Source organism: Rhipicephalus microplus, chromosome 1 (genome assembly GCF_043290135.1).
Source record: "Rhipicephalus microplus isolate Deutch F79 chromosome 1, USDA_Rmic, whole genome shotgun sequence".
NCBI classification, from domain to species: Eukaryota; Metazoa; Arthropoda; class Arachnida; order Ixodida; family Ixodidae; genus Rhipicephalus; species Rhipicephalus microplus.
In genome coordinates, this window is record NC_134700.1 from 283,558,699 (window position 1) to 283,584,919 (window position 26,221).

General features: G+C 44.3%; 1 protein-coding gene across 1 annotated transcript in view; it reads left to right on the plus strand.

Annotated features, from left to right (window-relative positions):
* Positions 1–3,996: 3,996 nt before the first annotated feature.
* Positions 3,997–26,221, plus strand: part of LOC142818037 (voltage-gated delayed rectifier potassium channel KCNH8-like) — a 366,747-nt gene continuing 344,522 nt past the window's right edge. Inside the window, exon 1 of the mRNA XM_075896227.1 lies at positions 3,997–4,965. The gene's annotated coding sequence lies outside the window, so the exon portion shown is untranslated. The remainder of the gene's footprint in view (positions 4,966–26,221) is intronic.

The following is a 26,221-nucleotide window of genomic DNA, read 5'->3' on the forward strand; positions in this document are numbered from 1 at the left end:
GTCTTGCGTGTGGAGAGTGAACAAAACATTTATTTGATGTTCTGCGCGAGAAAATTGGTGAATTGTATTCTGGAGGCGCTGTGTAGAGAGTCTCGATCCGTGCAGCGAAGGCGAACGAGTGCACCGAGGGACGTTAGACACGAGCGCTATCTGGCAGTTATCTTCGAAAACGAAGGAAAGCGTGCGCACCTGTCTCGGATGTGATAAGGTGTAGAACGCAAGGTGACGGGCAGGTGCCACCACAGTGTCGTCCTAGCAAAGCGTTAGAAATATTTGCTTTTTTGAGCATCACGTTACATTGTCAGCGCAGCGTGATAAACGCTACGGACCTTGGAATTACTTATGAGTGCCTTCTCTAGCAAAAGACACACATACAAAATATTGACGTGTTGTTATGGTGCTTCAGATATGCGCAATAATTGCTTTTCAATTGACAATCGCACAAGTATGAACGCTGAAACTTGAGCAGTATTGGTGGGCGCTGCGGATAAGGTCGGCCGTTTTGAGTATCGTTTGGGGTATTGTTACGGCAGATAAACAGGCGAATGTACAGACAGAACAACAGACAAACCAACATTTTTTGCGTCGGATTACCCCAAGAAAGACTATTGTCTTTCAAAGCAAAAGGACGGACATTAATGTGGTACTAGCAACAAGTTCGTTACTCTGCACAGGGGTACGACTTAAGTATGCCTTCTCTAGCAAAAGACGCACATAAAAAATATTGACGAGTTGTTATGGTGCCTTAGATATGCGCAATAATTGCTTTTGAATTGACAATCGCACAAGTATGAACGCTGACACTTGAGCAGTATTGGTGGGCAATGTTCATGAAGTGAGCAATGTGTATATTACATACAATTATTTTTCTGGTTGGGGGGAGGGCAAAAGTGGGTGTAAGAATAGTCTTGAAAAATATAGTGTTAGAACTCTTGATAGTGTTTAATGAAATTTAATTGCAGCTGGCGGTGGTTGCAAATTATTTCTTGCATTTACCTACTCATTTTCGCTTCTCATGTTATCATATCACCTTCTACCGAGCGAATGCTCCTGATGCGTTTACTGGGATAGAGAATCACAAGTGCATGCGGATCGACTGGTCTCAGGAGCGTCTGTGAAAAGAAAAAGATATAGAGAAAGAAAAAAGAATACGCGATGCAAGCCAGTGAAGAGACAATGAAGAAAAACTTCGTCAGGCCAGTACGTACACAATTAGAGGCAACAGAGAACGGTGCGTCGACGAACAGACCAGAAAAGCAACAGTGCTGAAAGCAAGTCGAGGGGAAACACCGAAGTCAAAGCCAGTGTGAAGGCAGCAAAGATACAAAGCCGGGAATAAGTAATGCGAGCAGCTGCCGAGCTTCCGGCTAATTTGATTACCGAATGGACCACAAAGGCGACACCCGTTCTATTCGGGCGCTATTCCTCGCGCGTCCAGGCCACGGCCAAAGGCTCAATCTCTAGCTCACGACACCCCGAACTGCCATTCCCGAAAGGGAAAAAAAGCAAACAAAAAAGCAAGAAAGCTCTAATCACGCGTGGCATTCTCTCCAACGGAGATAGCTGTGATTGGAGCTGCATCCCCTGTCCAGCTGTCACTGTAGAATCCCCATCTCTATCGTTTGGTCATGGCACAGATTGAAAAGAGTGAGAGAAAATCTTTTATTCATGCATGCTGAAACGATCACCCTCCTTAGGTGGAGTCCCTAGTTCAGGGCACCATGGACTCGCGCCACACCACGTGCTCACTGGATAAGCAGACGCTGGCTCCGGCCGCTCTGAGCTGGTCAGCGCAGTCTCCCAGATTTCTCTTCTTCTCTTCCTCATGACGAATAGCTGAATGTGATAGGTGCTTCTGTCACTGCCACTGAGGCACAGTTGCGGTTGGAGTCGGATGGCGCAGACCCAAGCTGACGCAGATGCAAGCGGCCGAGTGATAGTTATTGGTATAAAAAACCAGTGCAGGTGTTATAAAACAGATGGCGTCCGTGTAGTTTTACGATAATAAGTAAAATAACATGTTATACTTACGCTAGGGGGCGCTTTCATTTTAGGGGCGAAGCTCCTTATACCATGAGTCATGCGTCCACAATGTAGTAGTAGTAGTAGTAGTAGTAGTAGTAGTAGTAGTAGTAGTAGTAGTAGGAGGAGGAGGAGGAGGAGGAGGAGGAGGAGGAGGAGGAGGAGTAGCTGTAGTAGGTAGCCACCTCTTGTTTATTACTTAGAATGTCCGCTGGATGGTGGTACTTCATATAATGAATATGATGAAAAGATGCGAGGTGACTCTACTAGGAGTGTTCACTAGATGGACGGACTTACGCGCTGACAGACACGCAGACAAGCAGACGGATGTGTGGACGGACGCACGAACACACGGATGGATGGACAGACGGACGGACGGACAGATGGACGGATGGATGGGCACACGCACGGCCACACGGACAGATGCATGGACAGACGGACGCATGGACAAACGCAGGGGCGGATGCACGGATGGGCGGACGGATGAACGCTTGGACGGTTGCATGGACGGATCGACGAACGCTCCGTCCTACTCATGATCACTCAGTCCGGGGATATGCTGTGATTTTTCCTCCCTGCTACGAGCTTTAGTTGCGACTGACAACTGCGGCGGTAGACAACAAACAAAAATACATCAACAAGCAGGCCCATAATATCTGACGCTGCAAATAAGCGGTGATTATTGCGCCTGAGGGCCTTCACTGCCCCTTCAACAAAATAAAATTTTGTATACTCATCCAAAAGATGGCAAATGAATGCTTACGGCACATGGTTCTGTTGCGCTGACTGATCTCCAATACATGTCGACATGAAGATGCAATGAAAGTTGCTTTTAGCCGGTGCTGTGCTCGCCTCCTGCTCTTTTCGTCTCACTTTAAGTATATTTATATTTTCTCTGTATATTTTCGGTATATTTTTTCCAAGTTCAGCAAACAAAAATTACGTGTTCTCTAGCTATCTCTCGTGTCTAAGGTCTGGTAAAGTGAACTTGCCATGAACGACTGAGGGACAAGAAGAACTTATAAAGTCTGACGATATGAGCCACCTTAAAGAGTCACTATAAACTAAATAAGTCTCACCTATATGTTAATCTCCGCGCGTTTCCCCAAAGTAGAACTGCGAGTTATAAACATGCATTTGCCAACGGCGAGCACCTTCATTCTTTCGCGTGCGCTCGGAGAAGCCCGAAGAGCGAAAAAGCGAACGAAAGAAGCACTCAGAAGCAAAACAATGAAAAAAGTGCGGGGAATTCGCGAACGCCCACGCACCAGCATACGGCTCAAGTATCAACGCGCTCTAAATCAAACGAAGCACGGCACAGCTCTTACGAATTCTGAGCTATAGTTTACGGGGCACTCGCGCTTCACCCTCTGATACCAATAAATTCCGCACCTTCATATAGTTTCGACGGAAATATTCTGCTAGAAATCTTCGCTTTCGTAGGGACCAGGTAGGTCTCTCCACCATGAAAAAAGCACGCATGCGCGCACAAACCCACAACACTATACACCAACGGTCACGTAGGCGTAAACATTGAACACGACGCAAACACGAGCGCGCACGCGTGTGAGATGTGTTTATACTTCGCCCCTTTCCCGTCCGTCGATCTTCTTTCCGTTTTCCCCCGTTTATCACATCCTCGCCTTCGCACCGCCAAAACACTTCCAGAGGTCCCCACACTCCTACTTCTTCCCTCCTATGTACCTCAGCAACAAAATGAATAAAAACAAGTTTTCCCAAAAAGAAATAAGAAACAAGAAAAGCTGCGCAACAGCGAGAGGCAAAGAAAACGCGAGAAATAGCGCACGAAGAGCTGTGAGATCGGGAAGCTGGTGGGGACGCATGCGCAACGAGAGGCGGCGGTGTGTGTTGCCCCTGGCAACGACCTGGACAAACAGCGGGACCGAAGCGCCACCATTCGCCACCACGGTTGCGGCCGCGGCTGGAATTAAAACAGTCCAATCCAGACTTCGGTCGGAGCGGCCCGCTTGCTCTATGCGCGCGCGCACCGACCCAGGTCTGGACATCCCAGGAGTCGACTGGCCAGCCTCCTCTTCTTTCGGTTCTCTTTTTGTCTCTTCGTTAGTGAAGCTTCCATTCACACCGAGTGTGTTTCTCATTCGCCGATTGACTCGCGGCTTCTCATTCTTCAAGGTGGAAGACGGAAAAGCCCGTAAGCAGGTTTTCTTGAAACTCTTCTGCCCGGCCAAGTGCTGAACCACACGTCACTCGAAGACGTCAGCTTCGCTTCACGTCACTTCAACGAGCCGAACAGCTCTCACGGACGAGCGGTACCGATTGATTACCCTCTGTGATTTGAGACGTGTTTAACCAACCCCCCTCTTGCTTATCCGTTTGTTGACTTGTCCTTTCACGATCATCGCGAACACCCTTTTCGGAAATTCCCGGCGCCTACGTGGAGCGAGTGAGCGGGTGGAAAGAAGGCATCAACAGGTGGTGCTACCAAGACTTTCACTTCCTTTCGTCTCCGAGGAATCGCCGACCTTTAGTGTCATTCGGTTGTATATTTGATCAACGTGCACCTGTTCGCATCCCAACTGCGTTCCATGAGTGAGTTTAATCGTTAAAGAAACGATCGTAGCAAATCTCAAAAAGAACTGAAAAAAAATAAGGCATCCAGTTACCAGCCGGCTGGGTGGGGATTGAAACAACACCTCGATACGATTGATTACGAGTATCGGAGGGTAGCACGCCGACGAAAAGTGAGTGATTTCGACACAAACTTAGGCTACCGGCGCTGACAGCCGTGTGCGAGTGACGACGGGTTGCCAACGACTGTGCGGCAGTGCGACGCAGCTCTAAGAGCGTTCGACGGAGGAGAAACCTGTGGAGCCTTCCGGCCAAGACGCTTCGGCGTGGGTGCCGGCTTACGAAAGCGCAGTCATCAGCAGAAGGGGGGCTTCCCCGCAGCATTCAAGGACGGTGAGTCGCCTTTCTCTCTCTCTCTCTCTCTCTCTCTCTAAGCCTCGCATTGTGTGTTTGTCACTGCCACGCATAGACGGCAATAGTCGGGAAGATTTTCCCGTGTCAAGGGCGGAAGGCCCCAACCGATGCAACGAGGTGAAGGACAGCGTGCTCCAGTTTCGGCATGTATCGGTGCTCGTTTTCTTTTTTTTTTTAGATTTCGAGCGTGTTAACCGCAGCCCTACCTTCAGTTTACGCGATTAGCTAGATGTAATGCAAAAAAAAAGTTAAATGAAGCAAACCGATATGTTTAATAACAATATTTTCGTGTTTCACTACGATGTCTTTGTGAAAACCTTTCTGAAAACAGTACCTAAAGGACAAGATCGTCTTAGACATTTTATTGGACTTTCATGTCTTGTGCAAAGAAGGGGAGCGCTGCCAACAGGACTTTATGTCGCAGAAGAAGGCTGTGAAGGTGCTCCTGCGCTTCTTGCGTTCAACCGGCCTGTCCAAACGACTGTGATCGGAACTCCCTGAATGTGTGCACATGTGTTTTTTTTCTAATTTATTTTATATCTCTCTATATCTAACCTCTTTCAGACCCTTTTCCCCATCCCCGTACAGGGTAGCAAATCAGTTCGTCTAGGTTAACCTCCCTGTCTCTTCCTTTTGTTTATTTCTCTCTCTCTCATGTCTTGTGTGAACACTTAAATTGGCATGATTGCTTGTGTTTTACAAACTCTGTGTAGTGTGGACACTTCTTATTGCAAAACGTCGGCTCATTGAGTAAGCGTTGTGCTATGTACATATGCATAACCTTTTGTTTGCTACAAAATGTGCGATGTCGACTTTTGAGCAACCGAAGAGGAGTAGCCGGCGCCACGCATTGGCACCAACCTCTCCTTATATACATTTATTTAAAATAAATGAACTTAGATATTTTTCGGTGTTCTTGTTCCAGAAAGACAGCAAAAAAATGTAAAGCGTGACCTAATACAACTTTTGAAATTAGGTCTAATGTTTCAGCATAAGGGATAGTGGTGCAACACAAGCACGACATCTACAAAGCCTCTCACCGGCCTCTCAAATACGAAAAACAAGCGCATTATTCTCTTCTGGCGTTTCTCGTCTTTCTTCCGCACGTCGTGACACACACAGTAATTCTCGCGTCGTCCATAGTCTATAACGTGCGCTCTAGTGGTCCATATACGCGAAGTATCAGATGTTATTTGTATCCTGCACTGCTTTGTCATGCAGCTGACCATCCATTCTTCCTTGTCTCACGTGTCTATCAACTGATTCAGCTTTAACTCGTGCGTTTATGACAGCGTGAGCGGCGATAAATGCGTGTGTATTCTAGAAACACGAAATCCTAATAGGCTCGAGCGCATTACTGCTTCCATTGCATTTAATGTTCCAAAACCACTATATAATTATGAGAGACGCTGTAGGCCTCCGATAATTTTCACCACCTGGGCTTCTAGCCCCGCCGCGGTGGTCTAGTGGCTAAGGTACTCGGCTGCTGACCCGCAGGGCGCGGGTTCGAATCCCGGCTGCGGCGGCTGCATTTCCGATGGAGGCGGAAATGTTGTAGGCCCGTGTGCTCAGATTTGGGTGCACGTTAAAGAACCCCAGGTGGTCTAAATTTCCGGAGCCCTCCACTACGGCGTCTCTCATAATCATGTAGTGGTTTTGGGACGTTAAACCCAACATATCAATCAAATCAATCAACCTGGGCTTCTATAGCGTGCACAAAAATCTAAGCACATGGACTTCAAACATTTCCACCTCCATCAAAAATGCAGTCACCACAACCGGGATTCAACCCCGCGACCTTCGAATTAGCAGTCGGGCGCTATAACTACTTGACCACTGCAGGGAGAGGGAGGGGGAGGCAGTGCTCACATTCTTCGCGGACTTTAAAAAATTTGAGCAGAGGAGGATACATCGCTTGTGCGAAGGATGGTAAAAAAGGGGGAGCCACTTTCTCGTCTTTGAACGCGAGGTGGTGAGGGTGCCTTTAAGGTACACCACACAAATCTTCGTAATTCTTCGTATGCGGATATGCATGAACAATAAAAAAGGAGTGTTGTAAGGAACGCACAATGATGGGCGTGTTACTGTGCACCTAGCCACTGAAAAACAAAACGTGCTTATGGTCTTTGTTTTTTCACTATGATTTTTTCGCGAGTGAAGGAGGGGGAGGAGGGCAGAGTAGATGGTGGTGCAAAGAGTTAAAATCTCGTTTTTTTTATTTCAGAAATTTTTTACTGTGTACTGTAGCACTGTTAAATTCGTACACTGGTGCTAAAAAATGAGAAAAGGAAGAACCGCGAGAACGGCGCAGTGAAAATTACGACGGTCTGCTGAGACTAAAGGGGCGGCTACGAAAGTGCATGCACAGAGGGACTTCCTTCTCTTCTTTCCTCTCATTTTCCTCTTATCTTTATTTGCTCTGTTTCTTCCCTCCTCTTGAAAGAGTGAGAAGGCGTTGTGCCCCTCCAGGTGGCAGTTGCCAGCTTGCTCTCTCCCTCTTTCCCCAGTGTCCATGTTTATCTGTGTATGCAAACCAAATAATCAAATCATACCAGCTGTTTCTCGTGGAATGAACACCTGCTGTTTTTGCATCAAGACCACGGAAATCAGTCAACATTCTATGAATTGCAAAACGAACGCAAAGAAAGTACTGAATTCGTATGTTTTTGCGTGCCCTCTTCAAGCATCCAATGTACTAGTGTTTGCAAAATAGACCTAATAAATTAGTCGGAAAGCCTGTGCGCTATATTGCTAAACTTTATCAAAAAAAAAACTGAGTCAGTTTTAATGCGGGGGAGAGCAGCCACATTTTTGTCACTGATTGATTAAATTGTCAGGAAAAATTCAGTTAATTTTCAGAATATGCTGGTGGTGATGGCGTCCCTTTTTATGCTGTTTGTAATCACACCGGATAATATGCAAAAAAATTGTTCATATCAAATTTTAAATATTTAGCGCTGTCAAACACCATTCATCTTCTTTTTTTTACTTCGTATTCACTCAGCCAAGGGTATAATTCGCTCGAGAGCTTACCTTCTATATCTTCTTTCAAAATAACGAACTACACTTAATTTATAAGCTCAGGCCCAATGTGCGACAGCTTCGTTGAATTACGTGGTTCATGCACGTTATAGAATTCGGGACCTGTTACGTAAACTTGCAGGTTTACCACGCAAGTGAATGCAGCCTAAAGTACAGAAATGCAGAAACGTATCATAGCCTAAACAAGTGCTGGCAGAGGTACAACACGTCTTTTCTTGTGAACTTAATTACAAAGTAACGAGACCAGCTAAACCGAGTGGCACTAGTGCGTTATGAACCAGCTATCGCTAAGTCTTCTTTAGTACATTGCGTAGGTAAGTCTTAATCATTTATTTAGTAGATTGGGTAAATCTGCAAAGATGGCAATGAGGGCGTCACGCTATTAAAACGAAAACTTTCTGTAGATGCCGTCAGAATCTCTCTTGTATGTTTTTTAATCACTGGCCTGCATTTAAATGTTCACTCGGAAAGTTTCAACACCGACACATGGGTGTGCCTGTTACATTTCTTACGTATGCACGGCTCAGTTTCGTCGTCACATGGTTCGACGCTTTAAATTTTTCCCCCTTCTTTTCTTCACCATTTGCTTGTTGCAACAGAACACTGATGTACGAGTACTTCTGAAACGTTCCTGCCAGCTACTACTATGTTGCTGTTTTTACTGTTTTTAAGCTATTTCTAGCGACCGTGCCGAAACGCAAATGCGTACACATTCATTAAGACAGGAAGTTAAGAGAGAGCCGACGCAATGTGAGCTGGCGTTCACAAAAGGCGCCCACATTCTTTTTTGAGACATATAATGATAAAACAGGAATCAATAAATAAAAATACTTTAAGGAACCTCATTACCGTTCATCTAGAACTGACCATGTTTTTAAAATAAGAGAATTACGCACCCGCACGAACCTGATCGCGAATTCATTCTTTGTTAGAACTGTTAAAGAGTGGAATGGGTTGTCTGCCATGCAAGTGTGCTGTAAGAACGAAGAATTGTTTATGTCGTTTTTGTAACTCCCCAGCTGTAACGCTTTTGGGCAATGTAGAGCAACCATTGAATAAAGAATAAAGAATAAACATACGAAGTTTCCTGCGGGCCTACTCTATACGAGCGGCTTGGAACAATCACGAAGCGGATCAAAACCTCCGCAGGAAGACACAGGCGTGTTTTCTTCACTTGCCTAAGTGAACTACTGATGGCAGAAGCATGTGGGCGGCCAGCGGGCATTATGAGTACGATTCACTGCGAGGAAACCTGCACGCCTAATGATGCGTAAACCGGATCCCCTCCCACCTTCCGGAATGGTCACATATTTCAAGTGAACGCGATAAGCTTTCGTAAGATTCACTTGTAGCTCAATTCATTTATAGACCATGTATAGCCATCACACCTTGCTACTGAGTCTTTCTTGTAACTAGCGAGAGCACTCTTTCACTTTATATATATAAGGGAAAAAAGTGTATACCTAAGGGCTCATTTTTCCGTGTTTTGACACAATATTAATGAGATCTAACAGACAATAATGCCAAGGAATGTACAGGGGCAGTTATTAGAACAAATGTAATGTATATAGCAAGAAAGAAAAGTGGGTGAAAAAATAACATGCCATGAGCAGGATTCGAACCTACAACCTCAAAATAAGAGCATCGGACGCGTTATTCGGAGGTCGCAGGTTCGATTCCTGCTCACGGCAGGCTATTTTTTCACCCACTTTTCTTTCTTTCTATTTACATTACATTTGTTCTAATAAATTCCCCTATACATTCCTTGGCATTATTGTCTGTTAGATCTCATTAATATTGTGTCAAAACACGGAAAAACGAGCCATTAGGTATACACTTCTTTCCCTTATATATATATATATATATATATATATATATATATATATATATATATATATATATATATATATATATATATATATATATATATATATATATATATATATATATATTGAAATAACTTGAAGATAGCACATAAGAAAAGGATCGTATTTACTAACGTTTCGGCCGTGGCACGGCCTTCGTCAGAGTAAGTAGGTATGATACAATGCAGCCGCTTTTATAGGCTCACGTGATGAACTCTCGGTATTGCAGCTAGGAAAAAAATGGTAATCTGTCAGGACCTTGTGTTGACATGACTGACATGTGACGGGTGCATGAATATAAAAGTTTCAAATTTCCTTGCGCATCGACACGTGGGGCACAGTATGGTTGGCATGACATGTAAAAGAGCTCAGAGGTAAAGAAACCACGGTTGACTAATATACAATTTAATATACACTAAAATATTTTACTAATCTAAGAAGTCGTGTTGTTATAGTGCGAGGCAGGTGAGCTTTCCTACGTTTTCATTGATACCTGAACGAATGGTGTTAAATTTGTGGATCAAGAAGGATTCCCTCACTTCCCTATCGTGATTTGTCTTAAAACCGGACTGAATAATCGTGGCCCTAATTTTGTCGAAACCATGGCCAGGCATACTGACGTGCTTCGACAGCGGTAGATTAGGGAGGCTTACGGCATGTGCACGGTGATTATTAAAACGAATTCTGAAACTTGTCTCTGTTTGACCTATGTACTGAGCACCGCAAGTTGAACACTCGAGAAGATAGATGACGTTGATACTATCACACGTGTAGTTCCCATTTATCTTTAAAGAAAAACTGGACGATGTACTTGAAACTGTTTTAGATGTCGTCATGTGCGCGCACACTTTGCAACGTGGTTTGTTGCAGGGATGACAGCCTTCATGATGTGAACACGTGGTTTTAGATGAGGTTAGTAAATCACGAAGGTTCCGCGATCGTCGGTAGACCACGCGTGGTTGTTCTGCAAAGATTCCTTTGAGCCGCTCGCTCTGTATTAAAATGTTAAAATGTTTCTTTAATATATGGTTCACATTTGGAGCTGAGGCCGCATGTGTCAAAATTAGATTAGTCCGCGAACAATCTTTGGGTCTTTTATTAGTACTCAGCAGGTCTGAACGGTCAAGCTCTTCTGCACGTTTGATGGCGTCTGTGATTATGCTGGCCGGATAGCTCTGTTTTTCGAGCGCGCTCCGAAGTTGTTCGCAGTGGCGGGAAAATTCGCTGCTATCAGAGCATATTCTTTTAAAACGGACTGCTTGGCTGTAGGGAATACTAGTTTTGTTGTGTTTCACGTGACTACTACTAAAGTGAAGATATTGCTGCCTATCCGTGGGTTTCCTGCAAAGATTAGTTATCAGCTTCCCGTTACGTAGAGTGACCATGACATCAAGGAAGCTTATGTTCACAGGTGAATATGAGTGCGAAAAAGAAATCGCCGGATGAGCATTGTTAAGATCTGCTATGAAAGAAAGAAGTTGCGATTCACTATGGTGCCAGATTAGGAAAATGTCGTCGATGAACCGCTTATAGTAAAATGGCTTATATTCACAATTTGCAAGAAATTTGTTTTCAAGGAGCCCCATAAATATGTTTGCGTAGTTTGGTCCAATTCTTGTGCCCATAGATGTACCGCTAACTTGAACATAATGTGTCCCCTCAAATTCGAAATTGTTAAGTTCAAGAATGAGCTTAAGCAACGTAGCTAACGTAGATGCGGAAACTGGTTTGTTGGCGTGGCAATCGTTGTACGCGCAGATAACTGCCTCGATGCCATCTGAGTGAGGGATATTAGTATACAGTGACGTGACATCTAACGTAACGAGAAACGAATTTTGAGGAACCTGTAGGTCAACAATATCTGATAGAAAGTGATTGGTATCTTTAATGTAAGAAGAAAAGCTGGACGGAATGGTGTTGATGAGGCTATCTACATAACGGGAAAGGTTCTCAGTCACTGTTCCAATTCCAGAAATTATCGGTCTACCGGGATTATCTCTCTTATGAATTTTGGGAAGAAGGTAAAACCTGCCAGCTACTGGGCTCAACGGTATGAGGGATTTCAGAGTGCCATAGCTTATTTCTTTATCATTAAAGAGCGCAGTCAAGGTATCACGAACAATATCTTTGAACTCGTTTGTTGGGCTTGTAATATGATGCATCACTGAGCTGCCTATGGCCTTCGCTGATATATTTGCTTCTGTCCATTACAACAATGGCGCCTCCTTTATCTGCAGGTTTTATAATTATGTCATTACGACCAGCGAGGGATTCAATTGCTTGTTGCTCTCTGTCAGTAAGGTTGCGGTGCAATGGTGTACGTTCTTTATATGCCTGCATGACATCGCGTTGTACAGCTCTGATATAAAGGTCCAGACATTTGTCTCTTTGGGAGGGGGGTGTCCAATGCTTGTAAGATGGCAATGATGAGCTATCGGTATTGTGAGCCGAGGACCGATCATAAAAGTACTCACGGAGGCGCATGTTACGTTCGAAATTGTAAAGATCCTTCACCAACTGAAATTCACTATAGCCTCCTGTTGCAGGGCAAAAATTAAGTCCTCGAGATAACACACTACGTTCCTCAATTGATAGATCGTAACATGACAAATTTATAATGTTATCCTGTCCAGAAGATTTACTTTCCAGCTCGGGCTGGCGCATTTCAGCTGTAGTTAGAATGTTTCCTCGTCGGGAGCATTCCTTTTTTTCTAAGTTGTCACGCGCGACCTTCTTTGACTTTTTAGCATCCAGCTCGGCTAACTTCTGTGACCGATATAATTCGAGAGTTTTTAATTCTTCAGTCGTAAACTGAGATGATTGCACAAGCTGTTTTTCCTGATTCCGCAGACCTTTTTCTGATGACTCATAATGGCTAATAAGTGTTCTGTTTAGTTCAACAGACGCCCGATTTAAGGTGTTGTGCCACCTTGACAGGTTTTTCTTTGACATCTCTGATGTGGCCGGCTGCAGTTTTAGTTGTAAACCTTTAGGAGCACTTGTTGCCGCGACATACATTCTAAGCATAGAAATGTGGGATTCACAACGAGTCCGTTTTTCTATAACCTTCCTGGTCCTTAAAAAATTCATTCAGCCAACAGATAAAGTACTCTCACTTAGCTGGCGTTGTGTTAGTCAGTTGGTTCCTCTCGTGGTTGTGCCCCTGTTCCGGAGTCCGTAGCGTGGTTGAGACGGCGAAAGTGATGCAACGACCGCAGGCGGCGGTAGGCAAGACGTAGGCTGTGTAGAGATGGAGACTTGTTCATGTGGCGAGCGCTGCGTTCGAGGTGACGTGCTGCTTCGAGGTGACGTCTCTGCTACGGAAGGCTTGCTCGTCATGGGTGAGGTTGCTGTCGGCGGTGTTGAGTTCGGCTAGTGCTGTAGGATGACTGGGTGCTGAAGGTCGCCCAGCTCGATCCACTCGATGCGGAGAGTCGTCATTCGTTGATGAATCGCACCAGGCAGCTGATGTCGCATCCACCGGTCTCCTGAAACACAGGCGGCGGATGTGGCTTGCAAGCAACGACACACCCTCGAAGCTCATATGAAGGCCGTCTGCTGCGAGGACGCGTGTGGGTGGTAACCATTCGATTTCATGATCGAGGTAGCAAACTAGCCGGGAATAGCGGCAAAAATTCCGAAGCATGTTGTTGAACACTGATGCTTCTCTGTTGCAGCGTCGGACGAACGTCAGGTTAGAGTTCCTTTGTCGACGGTTTCCACTTCTAGGCAGTATCAGCGTGGCGTAAACTCGCCGAATTTCTGGGTGGTATTTTGCAATGCTTTCAAGTAGATCGCGGTACTTTGCAAACGCCTCGTGTCCCGAACACGAAGCCACATCGACCGTCCCAACATGAAGAATAAGACAGGATGCTGAGCGGGGCACTAGACCCAGTAAGTCACGCACATCACCGATTGTAGCACCACACTGCGAAATGAAGGCTGGTGCGCCATTGCTGAGGGGGTCGAAGTATTGATGTATATACTTTGTTTGTGAATCTCCCACAACTGCTGTGGTAGGAGTGTGCACAGGGTATTTCTAAATCATCCTTTTCTTCAGTGCTGTCCCAGGACCCATGGTTGAAGAAGAACTTGAAGGGAAGGCACGACAGGTCCGGGTATTTTCTATATTGAAATAACTTGAAGATAGCACATAAGAAAAGGATCGTATTTACTATATATATATATATATATATATATATATATATATATATATATATATATATATATATATATATATATATATATATATATATATATATATATATATATAGCTTCTTGTTCACACAGTAACATAAATTATGCGCAAATCATTGTTTAGTTGTACGCACATTCTACAGCTTTCGATCACACGGAAGTTGCCAGTAAACTTTCATCAGTTCAGATCAGATCGTTAGTTTACCACAACGCGTCGACCAAGCTGTACATTCCGCGTAAAGAAGCCATCGCCTTACTCCCTGCCCCGATCCGCTCAATACTATACACACTTAATGTCGGCATGGCGCAGGTCGACGCTCTCTGCCTACGACTGCAACGCCGACTGCTTCGGCCAATGCGAGACTATCCGCGCTCCACTATATTGCAGACGCATTCTTTAAAATGTATTCTTGTTTTACTAGAGTATAAAGTTGGGCATGTTGGTAAGACATAGTTAATCGACGTAGCGCGTTAAAATCATAGGACAAGGGAAGGGCGCTCCCTTCTGTCCCTTAAGCGTTCCCTTCTGTCCCTTCCCTTGTCCTATGATTCTAACGTGCTACGTCGATTAATTATTCTTGTTTGTTATGTCCAGTGACGAGTGCGCGCGGGCGTCTGATTCAGCATTTGCCGGGGAAGAAACCATCCGACGCCCTGCGACGGTGAGCAAGGCGCGCCAGTTCTGTCGTTACGCCTGTCGCCATTGGCGAGTACCGTCGCGCCGCCGGCTGTAATTGCTTTCCTCGCAACTGATTCAGGCCTCTGGACGGGAACACAGATTAGTTTTCGCACACGCGCAGAAATTCCTCACGCGCGTTGTGCTTCCCAGTTCCCCTTTTTTCCCCACGCTGTGTCTTTTATTTTCCCGCTTTTCCATTCCCGTGTGACTGCGTACCCTCTTCATCCCAATCCTTCGGACTCCCAATCTTGCAGCAACCGGTAGGCTTCTTTAAAACTGTGCACTGTGGCAAGCACCGCCATTGCCTTCATCCGAATATGAAGGCAGTATGGTCGTGTACCGGGATCCTACGACACATGGGCATTCAATATGTTTTGTTTGATATTGAGTTTATTTATTTACTTATTTATACATGTGTTGTGGTGGGGGAAGGGTGCGTGCGTGTTTAATCGTTCTTGTTACAGGCAACACTATAGAGTCAGTATTTGTGTTTATGTTGCCCTTGGTCCGCCTCGGTGGATGAGAGACTATAGAGTGTTCGGCTGCTGCCCCGGAGGTCGCGGGTTCGATTCAAGCAGCGGCAGTCGCTTTTCTATAAAGGCAAACCAGTAGAGGCCCACGTAGTATGCAAATGTCAGAGCATGTTCAAGAAAAGCAGATGGTCGAAATTTCCGGAGCCCTCAACCACGGCGTCTCTCAACCACATTCTGGTTTTGCGACGTAAAATCACGTATTATTATTATTATTATTATTATTATTATTATTATTATTATTATTATTATTATTATTATTATTATTATTATTATTATTATATTGCCCTGGCAACAGGCACCCATCTGCGGCTTATGCTGTCTATCTATCTATTCATCCATCTATGTACCTATCTATCTATCTATCTATCTATCTATCTATCTATCTACCTACCTACCTACCTACCTACCTACCTACCTACCTACCTACCTACCTACCTACCTACCTACCTACCTACCTACCTATCTATCTATCTATCTATCTATCTATCTATCTATCTATCTATCTATCTATCTATCTATCTATCTATCTATCTACCTACACATTAGCACAAGGCCACAAATAGCAAAGGCACCATAAAACCACGGCATAGGCAGTTAAGCACGGTATAGTTTTGTGTTTTGTTGTGAGGGTAAACCACTGTGGCCGTTAGTAATATCACCCCAACATGATGCTCGGAACGTTTTCTAGCACTTCGATGTAGAGAGCCGACGTGAGCGTTTTCCCTCCGCAAACGGGTTGAGCTTGGGCGCTGCTGACGTGGCCGGCGCGATTGCTGGTTTCCGGTGGCATCACCTCGTCGAGAAGACGAATGCAAAGACGGCGCTGGCACAGCAGATATCAATGCTGCGTAATATCGTGGGACTCGGGAAACGACTTCACATAGTCTCTAGCATCCTTTCTACCACCCGATGTTCTGTACTAATCATATACGGTAAAATTCCCAGCAAAGCGCCCCACCTACGGTGAAAGATAATCTAACCTAATTTGGGGGAAGGAGGGGAGGGGGATCTTGCCTGGTCTGGGACCAGTCATTGCGCTTATTTCGCATGTATTTAGCATCTCCCGAAAATGGCAGGGTGTCCTTCCTCGGATGGGGGCGATTGCTCGGCACATTGCAGTATGCCTAAAGGGGAAGGATACCGCAATAAAAAATAACGTTTCTTTTTTTTTTCACCAGAAGTTGTGCTCGGCCGTTGCTTGTACCCACATGGCATGCCATATTTGATATGATGGCGCATCATATGTGACATATGGCGTGTCATATGTGACGCATAACGTGACGTCACATGATGATGTCATCAGATCACACCGCCGCTTGGTCAAACGTAGGCCGATCACGGAGGCTGTGCGGAACCACGTTAGGGGCGAAAAGCTTTAGAGGGGAGGGGGATGGGATGGAGGAGGTGTACCATCATTACGTCGACCGAGAAGAAAACATGGCTTTCAACTTCGAGTCGTTTTAGGCGAATGCATTAGTTACCCTGTGAGTTCCTGTTCCAAGTATCTTAATATCCCCTTTTCACATTTCGACAGAATCTCGGCCACCTCACTCTTTTCTTTGCTCTTTGGTTTTGTACACAACCACCACACATTATGTATAATGCAAAGAACAGCGATTGATTGCAGTAACATATTCTACTCAGCAACTTCACCGAGAAATATTTTCGTGTTTATTATTTGCCCTTATAGGCCTATTCCAGACTTGACAGTGTAGCAGATTCTTTAAAGAGGCACTAAAAAAAATGTTTTACGCGTACTAGAAACGTACGATTTCACAATGCCGAAAACATCATTCTTCCAGTGACATGACGCTTGGGTTCCGAGAAAAGGCGCAAAAGAAAAAAAATGTGGTTGGAGACAACACCACGAGATTCCCGCACTAAACGTCGTGACGTATGTAGTAAATTTTAATGACTTTGGGTCTTACGTGGCTTCTACTTAACAAATATGTAGTCCATTGTCATCTTTGGGTGTCATACATCTAGTATACGAAGTTTCCAGAAATTGATTGGAGTCAATGTCCCAGAAGAAAAGAGAAATACACTCTGAATTTTTTTACGTCACGAGCGAAGATTTCGGCGATAAACTTAAAATGAAACTTCAACCTTGATTTTTCCACCAATAATGCCCTCACGACAGTGACACTTATATCATTAGAGTTCTTTGAGTGCAATCTAAACCAAGTCATTGTTTCTTTATAGTGTCCCATTGAAACATGACAGACGAGGTGAAAGAATTCATACAGACAGGCTGAAGACTATTGTTTGCCTATCTTCCCAATTACGCGAGTGAATATCATGCTCGCCCGCACCAGAGGAGACAGCTAAATGTGTGTTTGTCTTCGAATAAAATTATAGCTCACTCTGTTCTATTCATCCTGACTTACTAATGACAAAGAATTGCGCAAGCGGGACCCTCGGAAAGCGGTAACTCTGAGAATAAAGCGCTTCGTGGGAATCGAGGTAGTCAAGTAGGTTAACTTGAATGAATTAGGTATTCAAAAGGGCTAACGGAACGTAGGATATATACAGAAACAAATGTTGAAATGCGAGAATCGCATAGTGCAACATTATTCATTAAAGTGGTGTTTTGGTCATTGAGGTCGCATGTGATATTCTTTTATTTTTCTTCATCTTATTTAACTATAAATCGTCGTTTTTGTTGTTTATGCATCAAAGGACCAACAATAAGACGGACAAATTTCCCCAGGATGGTATAGTATTAGGAAGGGGTGCTAAATTCTCGTAATATTGAAGCGTTAACCTGGATAAATATTTCGCAGTTAGGGGTTGTAGCCCCTGTAATTGTAGCGCAGCTTCTTATTCATGCAAAGCCCACTAGCCGAGGGTATTTCACATTGCTATTGTTACCTGCGACCGTCTTCTTCATTTTATTATAACTTGACTGTGAGCACGCGAAAGTATAAACTAAATTATCGTCCAATATACCTTAATTAGCCCGTAGTGGCTAAATTTGACCACATTTCGCAGAAAAAAAAAGTGGCGAAGAAAGTTGTGTGACTGCCATGAAGTGCGAGGAACTCTAATCGGGATGCGGAAGCACATTACGGACATTAGGCGTTAAACTTATTATGGCCGCGGATCTTCGCTTTCGATGCAGAGCGCCCCGTCTGCTCTTCAACGACGGACAGAATAGAGGCGTTTTGGATCCGTCAAAACTCGGCGTAACTGCTGAGCTGCACGCTCCGAGGATCCCTGCGAACCCCGAAAAGTGAAGGGGCCACCGTTGAGGCTAAAGTAAATTATATATGGGCAGTGCGCGAAAATTTCGTCGTGTGGAATAACTTTGTTCGAGCTACCGAAGCCCCGTCATCGTTCCATTACGCTCGCATTACTGGCTTGTTCGTGGCAGTGACAGCAACGAGAGGCCCTTGCAAAAATTTGCGGTAATAAAAAAAAATAGAGGAAACAGAGCCCTCAGAACTTTATTATTGACAGGTAATAAAGAAACTTAAGTGTGTACGCAAGACAGCTTTTCATATATTCTGCCAATATTCTCAGATAGCTTCCTTGGGATCCGTTTTTGCGAGGTTATTGTATGTGTGTGCTGGATGTTGTGATCGTGTTTCCGTAGATATACGGATTTTTTTTATTTACTTTGTTGATCACACTGGATATTATGGTCGTTCAATACTTTTGTTATCGATGCTTCACTGTGCAGTCGTAACTTGTGTTATGGAATATGAAATTTTCGTGGGAAATATAGGGCATTTTTTGTCACTTCGGACTTCCCTTGTTACGCCTCTAGATGCTGCACGTAGGAGCAAAATAAGTAGCCGGCGCATCTACAAAGATATAACTATTTCTTTTACAAAAGGAATGACATTTCGTAGGGTGCAGAACGTTTGAAAGAAAGGACATAATGAGAGCGCACACATTTACCAGTCAGCCCGAGTATCTACATTGCTGCTATCTCCTTGCATACGTACGTCAATATGAGCAAACAAATGATGAGTTATCATGCACATGCTAAGCGCTTGATGCACCACCTCCTAAAACTTGAAAACAACAACAACGAAAAAACAGCACAATGACAGGAGGAAGGAAGCTGAGATGCGGTTGTGTGCAAACTGCCAAGTGAAATTTTTATTGGCGAAACCAGTAATATATAGACACATGAAATAATATATAGACACATGAAAGAATGAAGAATGAATAGGATACAATCTTAGCACCATCTTTATTCAGTTAATTTTTTGTGCGTTCTTTATTTATTTATTTGTTTTTTAGTTAGTTAATTAGTCAGTCAGTCAGTCAGTCAGTCGGTCGGTCGGTCGGTCGGTCGGTCGGTCGGTCGGTCGGTCGGTCGGTCGGTCGGTCGGTCGGTCGGTCGGTCGGTCGGTCGGTCGGTCGGTCGGTCGGTCGGTCGGTCGGTCGGTCGGTCGGTCGGTCGGTCGGTCGGTCGGTCGGTCGGTCGGTCGGTCGGTCGGTCGGTCGGTCGGTCGGTCGGTCGGTCGGTCGGTCGGTCGGTCGGTCGGTCGGTCGGTCGGTCGGTCGGTCGGTCGGTCGGTCGGTCGGTCGGTCGGTCGGTCGGTCGGTCGGTCGGTCGGTCGGTCGGTCGGTCGGTCGGTCGGTCGGTCGGTCGGTCGGTCGGTCGGTCGGTCGGTCGGTCGGTCGGTCAGTCAGTCAGTCAGTCAGTCAGTCAGTTAGTTAGTTAGTTAGTTAGTTAGTTAGTTAGTTAGTTAGTTAGTTAGTTAGTTAGTTAGTTAGTTAGTTAGTTAGTTAGTTAGTTAGTTAGTTAGTTAGTTAGTTAGTTAGTTAGTTAGAAGTTAGAAGACGGCAAAGAGGAAGACAACGTTCGCTGATATCCGCGTGGACTTGGCTCTGCCTTGTATGTCTGCCGTTACGTGTTTAGCATCACCTTGTAAATACACTCTACGACGCCATTTCTCCCCGTAACAATGCTGCATTCGTGCGAAATATTACAAGAAAAAGAAAGAGATGAAGACAAGATAAATAACTATCGGAACCAAAATTTAAGTGACAAGAACGTTCTCAATGAACTCCCAGTTTTAACGTCATGCGAAATGTTAAAACTTGTTTATAACTTTACTACAAGCAGTACAACTAACAGTGAATAAAACGCTTTTGGTCTCTACTGAACGAACGAGTTATGGCATGGAACGTGACAATCTTTTGCTTTGGAACGTGACAATCCTAATTGCGTGAAAGAAAGATTGGTATATTGCCTTATCTCCCTAAGTCGTCAAGTGCGTATGAGAGGTATCCAAACTAAAATCCAATAATGACATTTCAATGACGCATAACTTCTTAAGAGCTTTCTCTATCACCCCAGTCATCGTGGAAGGCTCTGTGAATGTTTTATTTAGACAAGTACAAAAAAAAACGTTTATATACTCCCATTTGCATGACGTATCTATGCTAAATGTGGAAAAGTTCAGGAATGACGCCACTCGCTCAACGCAAACGATCAATGTTTCGCAATAAAGAAGCAAGATCATTTTCCTTTTACTTTATATACCCAGCATCCTTTAGTTTTTAACATCATGCTTTAGTTTTTCTTGAAGATGACACAATGCAAGGGAAAGAGAAATTACGAGCTTCAGCTTCTTAATCGAGAGCATCATTAGCGAAAGCCCAACTTCAGCGCTTCTGTTTAATCTTCAGAACCGCGTTCTTAGAATATCGACTAACTGCGGTAAAACTTTGTGTTATAGGGAGGAACATTTGCGCAATACTTACGAGGTACGCCAGTTATGCACAATGACGCCAATAATTGTTAGGAAGTATATGTTAAACCTATGTCAGAAAGAGCTTGATGCTAAGCACTATACCTGACAGATGTCGTTGAACGAGCTCTTTTTTTTAATAATTATTATTTGCAGGATTTTCACGTTCCCAAACACAATACGAAAATGAGACACGCCATAGTAGAGGGCGCCGAAAAGTTTGACCATCTGAGGCTGAATTAACAAAGATTTCTTTTTTGTAAGTGTTCTCTTTCAATGGTCCGCTATCTTTGTTAACGATATGTCACATATGAGAATTGGCTAATTTTCTCTGATGGTTAATTCGAACGTAAGTAACTTTTGCGAATATGATCCCTGGTCATCTTCAAAGTGCGCTGACGTCGCACTACACGCGGGACTTTCACCTGCATCTAAATTTAACCACCATGACTGGGATCGGCCCTACATCCTTCGCTTCAGCAGCCGAGCACCATAACCACTGCTCCACCACGGCGGTTGACGTCAATTATCCTCTCCCCGCCCTCCCCTCCCACGTGTTGGGTAGCCAACCGTAAGGTTTTGTAGTTAGTTTCCTCGCGTTCCTCCATCATTTGCTTCATTCCGTGCTTGCAAGGACTTGTAGCAGGAACTCTAGTATAACTGTAAAACACTTTGCGAGCAACCACTCAAATCTATCAAAAGGGAAGACGCGTCATCCCTCCACATTTGCGCAGCGCCACTCTCGCTTCGAAAGAGCTCTCGAGCAAATCCGATGGTAAGGTCTTTTTTTTGCGTATTTCACTCATTGCTTTACTCGCTGTCGTAAGGGCGAGATCTCTGCGAGTCTCTGAGGCGAGTCATTGGTTGCCGCGTGTGCGGTTTTTCCGCACAGCCAAGCGTTTTCAGGCGCCGCGGGCTTATCGCGGCAAAAGTGAGCGAGCTGCACTTGTGATCGCTTGCCGGTGCTCGAGCGCGCTGCGCAACCCTGACAACCAAAAATGTGGCCTGGGAAGTTGCCTCGTTCAAGCTGCCGTTTACAGTTTTCGTGTCTTGTCTCGAAACGGGATTCCGGATTGCGTTCTCAAGTTTGCTGCCCATGCCCAAACTTTTCGTTGTTGTAGTGGTGCTTGCGGCTTTGCCAGCGAGTCTGCTTCAGTGACAGCATGAGTTCATCGTAAAAAGCATAAAGAAAAGAAAAGAAGTCGAATGAACAGCATGCATTCATCGCAAAAAGAAAAGAGGTACACAAGTCGAATGGATGCGAATACAGAAAAAAAAAGATATATACACGGCAGCCAATTCAGGTTCAGATTCATTCGGACGCATATTACGCTGTCTGCTCGCATTAGTTTTGCAGATGGTACATTATGCGACAGAGCAAAACAAAAAAACAGAGATTCGTGAAATACACGAGTAGCGATTGAACGGTGCTTTTGAAATTATATATATGAAAAAGGATGAACGAGAAGTGATGATTACGAATTCGCATTCGCCGATATTGCATTGCTTATAGGCGAATGCCTCATAAAAACAAACGTGAGTAAGTGCGACCAGGCGCACATAATTCTAAGTTTTTTTATGTCCTCATGGTTTTTCACAGCGGCATCCTTTCCTCTTAAAGTACGGTTCTATTAGACATTTCCCCCACCGGCAAGTTTTTTCTTCGGCAGCCTCTGTTGCGTAGCATTCCAGTCTAACAGTTAAGCACGCTTTAAAGGACAATGTCAGGGAACGCGTTTGTCTGTCTCGATGACTCAGACGAAAAAGTCAGACGTTGTCAACGATGGTTTCATGAATATAACTCTGCCCGGTCGCGCCTGGAAGATTTATTTCCACGTCATCAGTAGGAGGGCCAAAAATTACGTAGTCAGCAGTGAAAGCCATCTTTATATTGATTCGAGCGTGGAAATCTTGTGCAACTTAACGAGAGGCAAAGCTCGAGGATGCTTGCGAGCCCGTAATGGGGGTCGCTCAAGACAGCCAACGGATTGTGTTGTTTGCACTGCTGCCTTTCTGTCACTGCCTGTGCTGAGAAACGATGTTAGTTTTGTCGGGCGCCATATTATTATTCGACCCCACAACGCAGTCGAGAAACCCCGCATTCGTGCAAACACATCTCTCAGCCAGAGTATCGCTGGTAGGACAGTAAGCAAATACTTAATTATAATAATTATGCATGCACGTCGACGCTCAACAAAATAAGCTGACGAAGCACATGCTTCATGCGATTTCACGTTCCCATTCCAAGAGGCCTTTTCGTAGCTTCGTTGGCGTTTGCAAGTCACAAAGCAATATTTGCCCTGAGAATACGTCAATGCAGATTTTCTTTCAATTTTTGCAGCTGCTCCCTCAAACAAACCTGGGAAGAGGACGTTATAAAAGAATCGTGGCCATCCATCAAATCTGGCTTGAAGTGCTGGCTCAAAAATGCGATTTGCATTTGTAAATGTAAATGTAAAAATAAACTTGAACCTATTACCATCAATAACGCAGAAAGATAAAACACAGTTGTAAAGAAATTGAAAACACAGTGATGGGTTGCTTTGTCACTTTCTCAAAAGTATTGGAATGCCTAAACTATGAATGAGACGTTAAACTTAAAATACTCATTTCAATAGGATCTATCTATCTATCTATCTATCTATCTATCTATCTATCTATCTATTCATCTGTTTTGTTTATCTATTTATCTCTCCTTTTCATTTCTGCCTTTTCCCCTTTTTCCCAGACTAGAATATTTCAGCTTCCAACACCAGAGGCCACCAAGAAAATGCATTAATCCTAATGTTATCGAGGAAACAAATATTAGTACAAGATATTGAAGTGCACTTTGTTGCTCGTTAAAGTAAACAAGGGCACGCTTCTACTTAAAGAGTGTGGATCCTCAAGTTTACGATGCAGCTTTTGCATATACACCCTTAAGCGCAAAGAAGAAAGTTGGCCAAAAAATTAAACGAACGCTTTATTATAAGGCGAGGGGTTGTTAGAAACTTGTGCTTTTAGATGCGAAGCAGCTTATGACGGGAGCTGTGTCATCCACTCACTCCCTCCCTCTGCAACAAGCCATTCTTCACTGCGCATACGTGTCCCTTCTCCCTTTCTATTTTGAGTTGGTGGCGAAGACAATGATACGCTTCCTCAGTATTGCGGCGTCACTTCCCTCTTTAACTCCTTTTTTACGTTCCCCCACCACTATGTTTTCCTAGTCGGTAGCGAGGGCATCGAAATGGTTCCTTAGTACACATGATCGCTTCCTAGCCGTTTATTGTCGGCCTTTAGGTGTTCCATGTTTCCATGAGGAAAAGCTCGTCTGCTTCAGTTTGCTTTGAATCACGTTTGATGTCTCTCATGTGCGCGTTGAGCGACCGGCTGTTCAGCAGTCCTACAGTCATGGTCACCGGCATCAAGTTATGGTCACAAGCAGCGTTATTTAGGTAGAGGTTCGTTAATTCCTTTTTTTTTTCAGTTACAGCTACAGTAAGCGACCTTCTTAAAAAAAGCATGCAACTGCATCGCCACCACTGCTTTCTGACGACAACCAATACGTCTACAAATGATAAAAGAAGGTTTAAAGTTTTTCACCAGCCTACACGACAATTTGTCATCTCTTATACCAAATCGACATAGCAGTGCGGGCCTTTTCATGTCCCTTAATTCTTTCGTTTGCTCTCCGCAGCCAAAAACGTACACTGCGGCGAAAAATACCTGCTTGAATTCATAAGTAAGAAGCATTAATCAATTCAATGAATTGAAAATTTATCAAAAAATATTCGGCGCGCTTTTGAGTACAGCGCATGCAAGCATGCTATAAGCGGTCTTTTTTGCATACCCTTCCGATTCGCGAAATAATCGCTACTTACTCCTGCCCCAAATCACCTACCTGACGAGTTCTAGCTCATAAATTTCATAAAAGAACATAATATTGAGTGTCTCAGGCAGAAGGAAAAGTCGCGGGATGTCATCTCAAACTTCGCACCATACTGAAACATAAGTGCAGCGGTATCCTGAATGTCATTGAAATTTCATTAGATTATTCGTTACGAAAGAGGCCAACATATTTCCCGTCCCTTAAACTAAAGTGGCAAAGAATCAGAACGTGCTGATGAAGTGAGCATTTCTATTATTCAAAAAGAAGCGAAGAAGACTCCCCCCGGCTGCCCTCAAAAAGGAACCGAGCAGTCACAGAAACTTTTTTTTTTATATGGAGACTTCCTATCTATGTTAGCATATTTGCTCCTCAATCTCGAATGCGGGCTGAGGGCCCGCAAAGGCTTCAAAGGCTCCGGCTCTTTTCCTTGTAACCTGCGTGTAATGAACCTGGAACTCTTGGCGATAGATAATAAGTTCCTACCACGCTTTTCTTCAATCCTTGGGGCAAACGTGTGGCCCAAAGAGAAATAAAAGGGAAAAAAGAATCGGAACTGGCGCATGCCTGTAACTGCCAGGGCACGTACTTTCTAATATTTTCAACTCTTTCGAGCACCTATTTTTCGCTTTCCTCAAATATGCGTTCCTGTTGGCTTTTCGTTGGATACGGTCGTACGCTCGAAGAAATTCCTTACCTCTCGACTCACGGCCACTGCAGCTCCGAGTAATGAACCTGGCACTCTTGACGAGAGAAAATCAAGTTCTCACTAACTAGAACCTCTACGCGACGCCTGCGTGACGGCGAAAAAAATGAAGCGTTCCACACTCGCCATCATGGCCACAGGTGGCGTTGACTAACACTCCTAGATTTGCATGCACAGAAATACCTTGTAAAGTGAACGAGGGGGGGAGGGGGGAGAGAACGCCGCCATAACTCAACAATCAGAGCAACGGGCGTGCTATCCGAAGGTGGCAGGTTCGATTCCCTCTCTCCTTCTCCCGGTGACAAGTCGTCTTCTCGTCCTCTCTAGTTTATTTATATTTATATTATAATTACTACTAAGCAGCTAAAACCACGAATATACCTTGCTTGGTATATTCCCCTATACCCCTATACCTTGCTTGGTTTCATTGTCTGTGGGGTTCGATTAAGGTTGTGTCTAATTAAGAAAATCAAACGCTTAAGTATTCTTTTTACATAGGTCCTCTTACGTATTATTTGTAAAGAGAATGTCTTATAAGGTCTCTCTCATTCTTTTTGACTAACGCTGAAAAAGCCTCACCCATGGGTATTTCCACTACAACGATTTTGTGGTACGCATATGACTGTGTGCAGAAGTC